Source organism: Ischnura elegans, chromosome 6, assembly GCF_921293095.1.
Source record: "Ischnura elegans chromosome 6, ioIscEleg1.1, whole genome shotgun sequence".
Classification (NCBI taxonomy): domain Eukaryota; kingdom Metazoa; phylum Arthropoda; class Insecta; order Odonata; family Coenagrionidae; genus Ischnura; species Ischnura elegans.
Window position 1 is genome coordinate 90060598 of NC_060251.1, and position 15187 is coordinate 90075784.

At 36.9% G+C, this 15187-nt stretch overlaps 1 long non-coding RNA gene across 1 annotated transcript; it reads right to left on the reverse strand.

The window, feature by feature from the left end:
• Positions 1-225: 225 nt before the first annotated feature.
• Positions 226-1784, reverse strand: LOC124160599. The gene is made up of 3 exons (XR_006865211.1): positions 1693-1784; positions 1509-1609; positions 226-483 (listed from the first exon to the last, which is right to left on the reverse strand). It is a non-coding gene; the product is annotated as an uncharacterized LOC124160599 (long non-coding RNA).
• Between the last annotated feature and the right edge of the window lie 13403 nt (positions 1785-15187).

Consider the following 15187-nt stretch of genomic DNA (forward strand, 5'->3'; position numbering starts at 1 on the left):
TGTAACGCATATTTTGCTAAGGACACTTGTTAGAGGTATTTTAAACATAAATGAAGACGTATGTGTACACAAACATCGTAGTCCCTCAAAATTTCTTAGAAAACATAATTTCACTGTAGCCATCACTGTATCGCGAGCATATTCAAATTTGACATGTGGCAAATCTTGGCAAGGGGCAGAAAAAATCAGTTGCCTTACAGACTCACAATAGATTTTTGATGATATATAGTCACGTACATATATCAAATGATTTTCAAGAGATGAAAGATTTTCAACAGTCACAAAATTCATAAATACATTAAGGTCAATTCAAATAATAAATGATAGTCTATATCCTTTTAAAATGATACTACCTTCGTGCTTCCGAACATGAAGTTTTTTATCACCTTTCATTTACTTTTTCTGAAGGCCCAATGGGAGGCACTTGACATTCAACGTCCTCTCTCGTCAACATCATTAGGTTTGTATAGTCAATGTATTCATCTGCAAAAAGAAATAATTATGCCATTAAAAATACTCATGCTGGAAAAAGAGCTATTTAATATTCCATTTTTAATTATTTCTGAGATCAAAGAAAGAATGCTGTTGAATGAATGAATGATGATCAAAGAAAGGTAATACTCTTGCTAAATAGTCTTATTGACCATACTTAAAATCTCTACACCATTAAATACGTGTTTCGTTTATTGGTTCCTCTTTTACAGTTAGTTGCCATACATGAAAAGACAGCAACTTCCTACTCTCAGCATAAGCCATTAATGCATTAGATAAATCAGCATCCATTTTTTGCACGTGTAAACATCAAGAGTTAGTATATCAGGAGAAAAATTATAGATAAAATTCTGTGATATGTTAAACAGCTTCGAATACGGGCAGAAAAGTTCTATATCGACCAGAGTTCTAAATTTCGCGATACACAGTTCTGAATTGCAGCTCATACGCATGATATTGTATGCATTTAGAGTACAGGCCTTGAATAATTAGTATACAAGTGTCTGCATTTCACCTTGCGTAGTGATACTCAGGCTATAGTTTGCATGAAATTATCATTGATAATGAAATCCATATCCAAATGATAACTATCAAGTACTTTTTCACAAATTTTTATCTCATTATAGCCTTTTTTGAGTCACATGATATCACATCTTTCATGAGAGTCTGGCTTCTGGTGATGATCCTCGAGTTGACACACATTTAGTGGATATTGAATTTGTGGAAAACTGCTTGAAATTTTTCCTTAATGGATTAATTGAGAATTCCAATGTATCATTTAGTAATAGTGCTACACATGTACTAAATGCAAGCTAAAATGTATTCATTCATTTAGTAACAAAAACCATAATTTATATGGCAGTCGTTGAAAATTGACCGGAATTATTTTCGAGAAAATAAGGGTTAAAAACACAAAATCCAACCTGAGGATAACATCAAATAACAAGATAAAACCTTTAACGGCGAAATATAATAAGAGTTGCGCATAGTAACGGAAGTACAATTAGCAAGCTTACCAGTAAATTTTCCCGCGAAACTGGTCAGGTCCAAAGTATCAAGAAAATCCCTAGTTTGATTATCCATATCTTCTCGTCTTCTTGTTCTAAGAAGAAGTGTTCTAAGAATATAAAAAAAGTATTATGCCAATGGATGGCTATATTTTCACAAATGCTAGAGCAAACAGAAAAACCATTTACTTACCTTCAAGCACGCCAAACATGTGCACTTAAGAACTGTATGGCATTTTATCGCTAGATGGCTCTGGCGTAGAAGCAATATTCACCACCGAGTTGGCTGTGGGATTCAACTGTTGGATGAGCGATCTCTTCATGATTGGTGTGGGGACCAACACGTGGACCCTACAACCAAGTTGCGAGCGTCCAATTTAGTTGGATAGTACACCCAATCGCGTTGGCTGCCGTGTCTTTTGCAGTGGATACTGCATCCAACTTTCACTTACCCAATAAAAATTGGATGCCACATCCAATCCTTTTTTTGAGTGTAGGGATAGCACAACATTCTATTCTAAAAACTCCATTTCTCCATTTCAGAAACTGTGCAGAGTTAACTAGTATATTTTCCTCCTATGAGTACATTTTAGTAAATATTAAATTTTGTTCACAGTAAGAATAATTAATACATAATGCAAAGTATCATGAAATCCTGTTCAATAAGTATTGGTAAAATAAATAATAATATTCCCAAAAATTTAGGGTCGCTTCCCACTATTATGACAAAAGTGGTCATTTTTAATAACGAAATTTGAGGTTATTATGCATCATAAAATGTTGCCTCTAATGATGACTTCTATTAAGGAAAAAGCGACAGAAGGGGAAAACATAGACATTTGAGCAATTCAACTGGACAACCACGAATTCACTTGTTTACTAATTGGTTACTAGCAAGTCACCCAGCGTTGCTCGAGACGGAATGTACCCAGAGAAGTGCGAAATTCAGAACTTTGAATTCATTTGACTGAGGAGGATTATTTAATTTGTGAATCTCATGGGAAGAAGACAGGAAAATAGAAAATAATAAGAAAAAGAACAGGTATGCAGAGGAGGACTTGCAGGGGAGCAAAGTTCGGCGAAAAACCAAGAGGGTAAGAGGATTCGGTAGATTAAGATGTGCGACGAAATTAGAAGTACCAAGACTGATGAGTAGGCTGAAAATTCACTTTCATTGGGATAAAACGGCAAATATATGACAAATATAAACCAATAGCAGGCCACCCCACGTTGATCGGGAAGGATAGTACCGAGAGAAGTGGGAAACTTGTAAATTGGAATCATGGTCACAAGGCAGGAATTTTAGGCGAGCCATTGGTTGATGGTATACGAGGTTGGTGCCATGGCGTAACTTGGAATATGTTTTGGGGGACCACCCAGGCACCAGGGGTCCGGGAAAATATTTGATAAATGACATGCCTGGAAGTACATTTTACATCATTTTGTCTCGTAAAATTTAACGTTAAGCATATTCAGTTATTATATATCAAAACAATACAGCAGTTCCAAATATTTTTTTTTCTCTGAGGTTCTGGGGGGAATATATCCCCTCATCCCCCGCCCCCCCAATATTACGCCGCTGCCATCAACATACCTAATTGCTCTTTTGCCTAAAATTCCTGCCTTATGACCATGATTTCCAATTTCCAATTTTCCTACTTCTCTCGGTACTATCCTTCCCGATCAACATGTGGTGGCCTGCTATTGGTTTATATTTATCATATATTTGCCGTTTTATCCCAATGAAAGTGGATTTTCAGCCTACCCATCCGTCTTGGCACTTCTAATTTCGTCGCACATCTTAATCTACCGAATTCACTTACCCTCTTGGTTTTTCGCCGAAATTTGCTCCCCGGCATGGTTGATGGTATACAATGTAAATTTGAAGGTATACTCTGCAAATGTCTGACGAGTTGTTGTAGAAGACAAAAAAGCGATATAATAATCCTAGAGTGATATAATCTTAACTTATGTCCGAAAAACACCCAAAAATTCCAAAATTTCAAAACTTTTAGTGCGATGCGGAACGTTTTCCCAGTATCCGATTGTAAAAATAATTTTCATCATTTATTTTCTCACCAAATGTAACAAAACTGGGGGGCGTCCCACAATAATTCCGAAAACTTTGAAAATAAGGACCACCCTAGTATACATACATAACGACAAACAATGGAAAAACGATTTCCGTATGCCGTGCACGGGATCAGCTTATTCCCCGCTCCACCACATTGGTCATGTTGTACGTCTGAACATGTGTGGAATAAAAACTTCGTGTGAGCGAATAACCTAGAAAAAATATTTCCACCAAGACGATGAATAGTTAAGCATAGACTCCTTCGAGTTATGAATTACCATTGGGCGTATCAAGAGGTGTGCCTACCCGGCAGGATGTCCAGCTATAGGAGTTGTATGGCGTGGCGTAACAAACGGTTTCGAAAAAACGACGCAAAGGACACGTTAGAGGCAATAGGCAAGAGGACCAGAATAGCACTATGTGCTTTGGGAGCATAAGATGAGCCTACGTATTTACTTTGTTTGATATCCGTGCATTTGTGTTGAAATGCATAGTGGACAGACAAACACACAATCTCTTTTAATATATAGGCACAGATGGAATGAAGAGGGTCGACAGGAAAGATTTCAGCTAGAACCAATAGTTTCAGGAAAGAAAGAGAAAGTCATATACCACAGGAAAATTTAAGCAGCTCTCAAAGTTCCCTTTACTCCTATCAGAAAATCAAGGCAAAGTTAACCACAAAACTAAAAACAAAACCTGTGAATTCAAATCACCAAGCAAAACGTATGTACCAACCAATCGTTTCACTTAATGTAAGAAACCATGAGATATGAGTCTGCTGAATAAAAATCGACATGAAATGTTTAAAAAAATCTTGCATTTTGAAATCGACTATAGCATTACATAGAATTTGGCCAATAGCTATCAATCAATATACTTAATATGATATGGCAAATGCAAAATAATTGGGATTTCAATGATTTTAGTGGAATAGAAAGTGAATTTTGGTCATAGTAATTAGTGCGGAAACCATCAGTTTCATTTATTTGCATGGTTCCAGGTCATATTCATGTTTATCACATAAATTATAGTTAATATTCGAGCATAGATTCCACTACTTTGTGATGACTGTAGCCACCAAATACGCATTCAATTATCCTGTTTCAATTTTTAGCAACCAAATTCGGACGACTGCTTTAGCTAGTTGTACTACCGAGACGTAATTCTCCTCTGTGGAAATTTGAGGACTATACTGGGCGAGTTAATAAAGGCTGCTGAGCATATGCTGCGATAAGAAGTCCAAATCGTGCGCACAGCGCCACAGTCGAAGAGCAAGCCCGAGCTTTGAACACATAGAGGTGTTCACTCTGGACTAATTTAACTATACCGGGGCAAGCCACGGTGATAAATTTACGGAGTCACCCGCAATGCACAATTTGAGCGAAAAATCAACAGTGAAAAGTTCATTCGCCCTAACAGAGATTCGAACCCAGATTTCCAGTCAGTTGCTTAGCCAGTTGGACCACCTAGGCTCTGTTTAAATTTTAGAGCTGTACCAGAAAAGGTAGCATGAACTGCTGAGCATATGAGCAAAATCTGAAATCATCTTAGAACGTTTTGAAAAATTCTCATATTCGGGAACGCTTAGTTTTTTTTCATTTTAATTCAACGACCTCAATTTTTCTCTTCTCATTTTCTTCTTTGAAAAAATCTAAAATGTCTTCCACCACCATCCTCACCAAGTACCAATTTCATCCCGATGCCAATTCTCCTGAAATACCTATTCTTTCCCTCCGTCGCCTTCTTCGTCTCCCCCGATTCCTCCTTCCACTAGGGCTTTCAACATCGCGTAGCCGCTTAATGCGTCCCGCGCCCTTCTTTTTTTTCATTTCTGTCCATCCTCCTTTGAAATTCCATCTCCAATTTCCTTTCTTCTCCGACCACTCCTGGCAATTCCTTGTTTTATATCCCCTCCAATCGGCCTACTTTCTCCATTCCACATCTCAGAGCCTCTTGGTCGGCTAATTTTTTTTCCTCCTTGCAAGACAAAAATTCGGACTAAAAAATTATAGCACTCAGCTCATCTCATAAAATCTCTAAGAAAAAGGCATTGTTTCCCTTCATTTCAAGGGCACCTACTTTAATCACTTTTCTCAACGCATAAGTGCATGATAAACACATTTCTTTCCCTCATTTCCATATTGGTAATTGAAATTATCTCGTCACAGTAAAACCATCCTTCATATCCTGAAAATTAATCACTCACCTCAGGAAACAAGTCCACGATCAAAATATTTCTGTACCGTATGCCTGACATCCACTGCGATATTAAATTGAATAATTAACTTGGTAAGAATGAGAATGCATGTTAAATATCCCTCTTGCATGAATCGTACATACTAAATTTTCCCAAAAATAATAGGTAATTGGATTTTTCCATCATCAGGTTTTCTGGTGGCGTGGAGTGCGGAGCAAATCTCAAAGAAAAAAAAACGGGGCAGTCGTGGGACTGGCCGACAGAAGTGAAAACTGAAATAATTATTATCCCTTTATTTTTTATATAGATTTACTATTATTAAAGAACTAATTTTTCCAGTAACACTCATTTTTCAACAAAAATTGAAATTATTTTTTTCAGCAAAGTGTTTATTATGAAATATATGCGAAATGCGATTGTGGTTGGCGTAACGTGGTGAAACTCCTTCATGATGCACAAAGGTTAAGAAAAGACTTAGCTGTTTCACAAAATAAAATATATTTGCGACCGGTTTCGATACAGCGCATCACCAGATGATGATACGCTGTATCAAAACCGGTCGCAAATATATTTTATTTTGTGAAACAGCGAAGTCTTTTCTTAACCTTTGTGCATTATGAAATATTTATGTAAAAAATACGATGTGTATGAATAGAAAGTAACATCATTTATATATTAAAATATAATATGCCTTTATTTATTTTATTTAATATGCTTTAAACCTACAACTGTTCACTATGCACAAAAAAGAAACTGCCTTAAATTGTACTGACCTGTATTTTTATAGCGTGTACACTCTTCTGCACGTTCATGCACGAGCTTTTAATATTTAATGAACTTATACAATATACACTAAAGATTTTTATTTTCAATTTCAATATTTTTCAAACAAAAAGACTTTAACAGTCTATATATACTAACAGTATATTAACAAAGTGTATATATTAATCTCTATTAACAGTCTACAAAATAATACGCACTGTATAGAAAAAGTACATATGTACAGTATAGAACTAGAAGCAGACAGATGCCAGTATTCAGCATGTAAAAGTATAGCGGTGACGCTACCTATACCATTGTATCCACTATACACATTATACATATGTATATCTCGCTGTAGCGATCGCGGTGTCGGGAAAAAGGCTTTAACAATCTATGTACTAACAATATATTAACAAATTTTATTTACTATACCTAGTCAGCCTGCGTAGTTGAAATATCCATTGTAAAATTTTTTACATTGTATGAAATTGAGAAAAACATCCTCCCCGGCGGGGAATCGAACCCCGGTCTCCCGCGTGAAAGGCGGGGATACTGATCAATACTACAGAGGATGTGATACTAGGAGACGAATTTTAAGACGGAAATGTATATCTCGCTGTAGCGATCGCGGTGCCCGGTCGGTAACGCTCACGCGAATTCTATGCTTTTTCCCCATCCCGCAAAAGTGCTTAACGCCGCTAAAGAAGTTTTCACTTCAAAAAATCTTCGCCAATTATGTTGAAACTGACACTGGTAATACTTTACACTGATTTTCTACAAAAGACGGGTCGGGTTGTATCAAATCATTTCCATTTTTATGGTAGTGTCCGATAGTGGCTAGATATTTATCGGGAGGGGTTTAGAGAATAAGAGATTGAAGGAAGGCATTACCAGCATCTGGGTCGTTTTCTTAACCTCAGATTATTCCACATTCTTTATATTTCAAAACCCTTTTGACTTTATTTTTAGAAATTGCAGGATTTAAGCTCCCAGAATATTCGTAACATTTGTCTTCATCGTCAGAATCTTATAAAAATCACGTAAGTAACACTCGTCTCTTTTCACTTTACCTACACCTTATCAATTATTAACGTTTAAGAACTCTTATCTTGTATGACGTGAGGCACGTCTTCTCTCCTACTCTTTTTAGGACTTCCTTGGTACTAACTCGATCGATCCATTTGATTTTCATGAAATACCATAATAACTCAGTGGATATATTGCAATGTCCAATTTTAGAACTCAGCCTTCATTTTTGTCACAAATGCCCGTGGGCACATACTACTTTTATTTGGTCCTCATTTTTAGTATCGACATACATAAAAAATAAGCCAATTACATTAAAAATCGGAGTTTGACTACCACCGAATATCATAAAAAATATTTAAAACAACCAATACACACAAAATTAAAACTTCCTTTGAAAATAGCTGACCAAGGGAACAAAAATAGAGAGTATTACGGAAGAAAATGGAAAAGAACGCATAGTTCAAGATTTTGCGCTATAATTTCTGCAACTATGGGTTAAATCAAGCAGAAAATGTCGAGAAATAAATAAAATAGATGCCACTAGCATTATCACTCAGATAACCTGCCAATTAAGGCCAAGTTTGAAATATATTAGTAAAATAAAACTCAGCGCCGCTGAGGTGCCGTAAACCCAACGACGCGACGCGTCGCGACGTAACTAAACTCGTAAATCCATATGAAGGTAAAATATGCGTGGAGTTTTCCCATAATCTCATTATGGTAATGCAATCCTCCCAAAGTGATGCCAGAAGCTATTTCCTATATCCATTCCGCCAAATTTATTGCCAACTTATTTTCATTGCTCTCACCTTCACCTCGTCCTTGTTCACAAACATAAAATTCCGCACTTATCCCTCTTCTTAGCATATTTTGGTGCTGAGAGACACAGCTCGGTAGAATACAGACACTAGAATATATTTATAGAGCCCCGAGGTTAAAATAACACTACTGACGAAAACTGGCTTATCTTATTGCAGTCTTTTGCGGGGAAAATACTCACTAAAATTGCGGGATAATCAATTACAATGCCGCTAACGTTTTGTGCGACTCGTCACCAATCCCACGACCGGTCGTTTAAGTCCTCGAACGATTATTGCCTTTACTTATAACGGATTCAACGTAGGAAGTGTCACAAATGATATTTATGCATCGAAGATGTAGCGTGGAATGAATTCAGGGGAATGAAAAAATTAAATTAGTATCCATCGTAATTTCCCAAATCAATACCCGGTGAGAAACCCAAGGATTATTCTTTCATGGTATGTGTCGCAGTTAAACACTTCTTTTCCGACCTACACTTTCACTACGCAATCATCAATTTTAAGTTGAAGGTTTTTAAGAATTTTGGGGCCTTGAAGGTAGTTGCATAGCAGTGAAAACCTAGATAGGAAATAAATTATTAACGAGTGGAATATACAGAGTTAATGTTTTGCCCCGTTGATTAGGATATTTTTCAAAAAACTCCAAATATCTTTATCAAGTGTTACAAAACTAAATCATTAACTATACCTTCTGAGGCACTGTGGATTAGAAAGTATAGTCATGAAGCCTGGGTAACCATATCTCACACAAAAATGTAGGATGTTCTTGGAATCTGACATATACAGAGAAAGTTCAAAAAGAGTTCTAAAAAGAAAAATATTTAAAAATATGAATACAGTATATCCATCCAGAACTTAAGGCGGATGACAGAGAACACAACCCTTTGTGATGAATGGAATATTTTCATACTATACAATGGAAAAAATCTAATAAAATCTTCAACTATGAGAAAAATATATTGTTAGAAAGTTTTCGGACTTATCTATTTGATAATTATTGGCCCATCGATTCGTTATAGGTTCACTGACGTGATTTTGCTTTAAAATAACTTTTACCTTAATATTTTAGTACCACGGAAAACAAAAAATACTGAAAATATGTATCACGCACCAAACAAAAAACTAGGACTAAAATAATTATTTACACATTTTCCATGCCACTATTTCTCCAGGATATAATATGAGATTCATCGATGAAACGGAAGCAAGATAAGAATATTTTAAATCAAAAATATTTAAAATTTCATGATAAGGTTTTTTAGCAGTGGATTTCTATGATTATACAATAAAAATCCTACGCCCAATGCGAGAATTCATATAATGCTGGTGCCGTTGCACCGTCTGGCGCACAATGCTAAATCATATCCAATTAGAAACCGAATAAGCACTTTTTTACCTTCACTTCTGTTCTTCCATTACAAAAAAATCAAATATGAAACAATTATTTTAGGTTTCGTATTAAAATCTGCCTATTGAGGTTAGAGTGATACTGAATCAGTAGTATTTTATATTAGTTAATAAATGTGTTAGACAATCATACTTCCCTAAAAAACAATGAATTCTATTGAAAACATCATTTTTAAACACAAACACTAACCAAATGTCTGCTTCATACACCAATATGATGACAAGGTATCATTATGCTTGAAAATCACGCTTTACAAGTCGAGGGCGAGTATTCAAAAAAATATGTACTCACATTGAAGGAAAAGATGTTTCCTTCCTGGCCAGAATCAAATTGGCAAAAAAGGAACTGGACTTCCCAAAGGACGGCTTGACTTTCCAAAACGGAGCTTGCAAGATCCTTCAACAGCAAAGTGTACGTAGACTACCTACACCATAATCTAAACCATGGATAATTCTAGTACATTGCTTACTAGTACTAGTAAGAATATATCCGGCTACGAACACACTCATTACCTAAAGCCAGCAATGGCCATCAATTTTCATGATATGGATAAAGAATACTTTATATATATTATTTAGTATATATTTTATCCATCCCTTGGGGGGTCTGTTCGATGTTTTCCGATGTAATTCCAACATGATTAAAGCTTCGCACTCAAATTATTGCCGTAAAAATTCACACTTTTGTATGCTATACTATGCGTGACCTCAATCATTCAATAGAGCCACCTTCAGCATTCCCCAGCGCGTCACATCCGTGGCAGCAAAAAAGTGGCCGGAGTGATGGATTAATTGCTTTTCCTGGCCGAAACGAATTGGGAAGAATAGGAACTGCGAGCAGGTATTGAAAATTGAGTAAGTTATATCGTTCAATAGTTTTTTCGGCGCAGAAATTAAACTAGCTTTCCGCTGATGCATATTCTATCTTCGAACAATACTTTTTAATTGACAATGATAGCTTTCAAATTCAAAACGCTATTATTTTGAAAGGTAAAGACGGCAGGTACTCATTGGTAGATGATTATTTGAGGAGGCTATTTAGTCACAATCTGTCAATGATATAGCCAGTAATTCAAAAACCATATGATTTTGCATAAAATAATATCGTACTTCATTTTTTGAACGCTTTCGTGAACTGGTTAAAAAGGCATCATATTCGTGTAATTTTAATAACAGCTTCACGCTATGGAATCTAACCGTCTCGTAGTCACTTTTTCTTGTGTCACCCTATTTCCCTTCATTTTCCTTTTATTAATACATACCACGTAGACGGGCTAAAAGGAAAGCCTTTCGCCGGAAATTATGCACAAAATATTTTTTTTAGATAGGAATTTATGTTACCCAAATATGTTTGGTGATTAGGTTCAACTTGTAGGAGTCGCATTAATAAGGCAATTATCGCAACAAATTCTGTAGCGTCCCCTCAGGGATGTCTGCCCACAAGCTTAAAAATTAATTATAAATGTATATTGTATGAAATTCTCGCGATCAGTATAAAAAATTATTGTAACTGATGCGTAAAATGTAATACGCTCGCATTTATTTTATCATTAAAATGCGCACAATGGAATTAATAGACCAATAGTTTTAGTCTATAAAGGTGGAATTCGATACCGCTAAATAATTGCATATTTGATAAAATTGATGGTTTGAGAAGCAACTTTGTGAAAGAGATCCATTATGAAAAATAAAAAAGAAGACAGCTAGAGCCTTCACATGAAATATATATCCACACATTTACACGACCATGGTTTCAACGTAAGACGTCATCATCAGATTCTCAAGGTGCTATTTTCAAGTACTTGAGTGGTACCTTACTGAAACATTACTTGAAGTACATTCATTTGATTATTTGGAAAACATCGGGATTTTCGTTGAAAGACGGTTTCATTTACTACTTTCCCGGAGCAATACGTAAATTTGAATAATATGATGACGTTAAAATGAAATGGTACTTTCATTGTTGAAATAAAGTTTTGGCCTTTAACCTATAATTTAATGCTGATGATGAATAAGACATTATACGCAAACATATTTTTCTACTGTTTTTGAAATTGTAAAATATTTATTGTACATTTCTCTTAGGCTTAGCAGGAATGTGAACGTGTGCTTATAAGATAGAAAGCTATAATAAAGAGAATGGAGGAGGATATGTGGTCAGGATTAATTCAACAGAAAGGAAAAATTCACAAAATTGGTTTTAAGTGAGTAATCAATGGCATTTTTCTACGTACCGCACATACCACCAATACTATGCCAGTTTGAACAGCATTTTATTCCTAAAATTTCAGAAAATTCAAGGCAATTCTTCAATTCGGCTTTGTTCGTAGAGAGGTGTCCCAAATGAGCAAGTGCTCCTAATATCCGGTGTTCCAAATAATCAGAATATACCGTTATACCAGTATATTAACCATTCAATTAGTTGATTTCCATTGCACCCTACAAGTCACGTTTGCCTGGTACAAAAAAAAAGAACAGTGGTCTAATTGCCAGTGTGATTGATCACTCAAATGTTTTTTTTTTCCTGGCCGGAATTAATTGGGCAGAATGGGAATTGCGTGGGCACCCGAAACTTGAGTTCGCTAGATCGTTGAAGCAGTCACGCGGTGCGGACTACTAGGCACGAACCTACAACTACTAATGCGAGGACATTATCTCAGGGGTCACGAGCTGACTCGCGCGGGTTTCCCCACGATGAGCCCGGGGACACCCTGGCGACCGCAGAGATGGAGCGGAGGCGAACCCAATTGTCTCGCCCGCCCACTGAATGCACGAGTTCTTTCGTCCCCCTACCACCCCACCAACAGAGGGAGCGGGAGTTAAGAGCTTTGTCGTTCATGAATGAATCGTTCATGTCGAACGGCTCATTGAAATGAACCGTATAAAATGAATTGAAGTATTCGCATTAAATGGATCATAAAGAATGAAATGGTTCATGTCGATCATGTTCTTTGCAGGAAGGTAAATGGAATAATAACATACTTTAAAAAAAGCTAGCCCATTTAAATATCCCAAACACAAGGTTTTAGGACTAGCACGATGACAGGAAGAAAATAACAAATATTCCTTTGAATGAAATTTGGATGGCATTAATATCATCAAGATTGGTATGACATGAAGAGTAACCAATAAAATAACGGAAATTTTGGCAATATATTTTGAGGTGAAATGTTAAAAATTTAAATGATTACATTCGTAATAATAAAATTTATTTTTTCGAATGCACACCTGTTGCCTCCTAAAAATTTGCGTAATTTCTATAATTTTCGTAATGTCTATAATTTTGCCAGACTCGGTGACGGCGGAGTAACGTCCTTGCCTGGCAAACAAGAGGTCGCGGGTTCGAGTCCCGCCTGGGTAGGTTTCCCCGGTCCAGGGCATGGTTGTTTATGTACGTTTGTTTTATTTGTTAAATACCCCGGTATAATAATTGAAGTATTCGCATTAAATGGATCATAAAGAATGAAATGGTTCATGTCGATCATGTTCTTTGCAGGAAGGTAAATGGAATAATAACATACTTTAAAAAAAGCTAGCCCATTTAAATATCCCAAACACAAGGTTTTAGGACTAGCACGATGACAGGAAGAAAATAACAAATATTCCTTTGAATGAAATTTGGATGGCATTAATATCATCAAGATTGGTATGACATGAAGAGTAACCAATAAAATAACGGAAATTTTGGCAATATATTTTGAGGTGAAATGTTAAAAATTTAAATGATTACATTCGTAGTATATATATATATAATATCATATAATAGAGACTGTATCCGGTGGTTTGAAAAAAAAATTAAAAAATTAAAAAAATAAATAAATACGCAATTCACCATCTACATAGCCTGTAGCCTAAATACTATCCCGTAAGCCGCTTCAATAGGCGTATGACAGGGGGTATTAGTACACGAGCTGTTAACAAATGCTGTTGGCTCGCGTGGATCTTTGGCTCTTTTTGAACGACTTTAAGAATACCGCGACTAGCCACGGTGATCTTCACGGAGTCAGCCAAAATGCTCAAATCGTGTGAAAAATTCACGGAGTATTGAAATCATTCCGGTCAAAGCGAATGAATTATTCTCTGCAGAATTTTTGCACGATATTTATGAACGATTCACTGGCACGAACCAAGTCACACGACTCGTGTCTTCGGAACGAATCGAAATGCCACCTCCAATGCTCGGGTTCTTCCGTTCTCCACCAACAGGGGGGGGGGGATGGTTAGGAGGAATGGTTAGAAATAGGGGGGGGGGAGAGATGTTGGTCGTCTTCTTGCCTTCCATAGGGGTCCCCAGGGGACCTTACCTCCATCCCGACGCAGCAAATGGAGCGCCTGAGGGGGGGTCTGGGAATGGGCCCCTTGGGAACACCGTGAGAGGACCAGGAAAGTCGCCGACTGATTACATCCAAACGACCTCTTTTTCCCCCACCGACACTCCTCCCCACCCCCGCGCTCCCTCGGGACATATAACGATGGCAAACGGGGTGATATTAAAGTGCGACCGTTGACGATTCTAAAGGTCTCTCCCTTGCGCGTGGAGACACTTGGCGATCACGCCGTTTTTCTTTTTTTCTCTCCTTCAAATAAAGGAACACTTGAGTGGTATAGTCGGGAGAATATATCATCATCATCCACTGAACCAAATAATGTCAAACGGGTAGTCAGCGGGTCTCATGCGGTAGTAAAGGTGATTTTTCGTGGCCCGAAGCCATGATAATGTACAATAGAAATAGATTCATTGACATGATTTATACATAAAATCAGCCATTTTTAATATTATTAGCCTGCTGCGTGAATAGTGGCGAAAATTACACAAAGTTATCTGATCACCTGAACCACCAATTATCTTAAATTCCTCTGAACCGGGATTTGAACCAAGGATATTTGACATTTCCAGGCCGCTGGGCAGACCACTACGCTATCCGGATTCCTGAATTCCCATTGAAATTGTACCGATTCTCATGGTACTAGATGTTGTAACATGGTACTGGATTTTATTTGTTGAGTAAAAATTCCCCTGGATCGGGGAATCGAACCGAAAACCTATGACTTTCCCAGCCACTGCGCAGACTACGCTATCGGGATTTCAAAATGTTCGAATATCTAATACAATGAGCCTCGGTACAATTGCCATGGGAATTCAGGAAACTGGATGATGTAGCGTAATAAAATTAGTGCATACGCACCCACTGAAAGCATTAGTGCATTTATTAAGAGTGGATTCTTACGGTGATGTCAAAATTGAATTCCCTTAATACAACTAGTGAACAACGAGTCTACTTGGGATCGGATAACCCATTAGATAATGTTGTTGAGTTATTGTTGTAGTTATGGAGCCAAATGAAAATGGAAAAGGAGGCCAAATAATATAATTAGGTGATACAAGTTGTGCTGC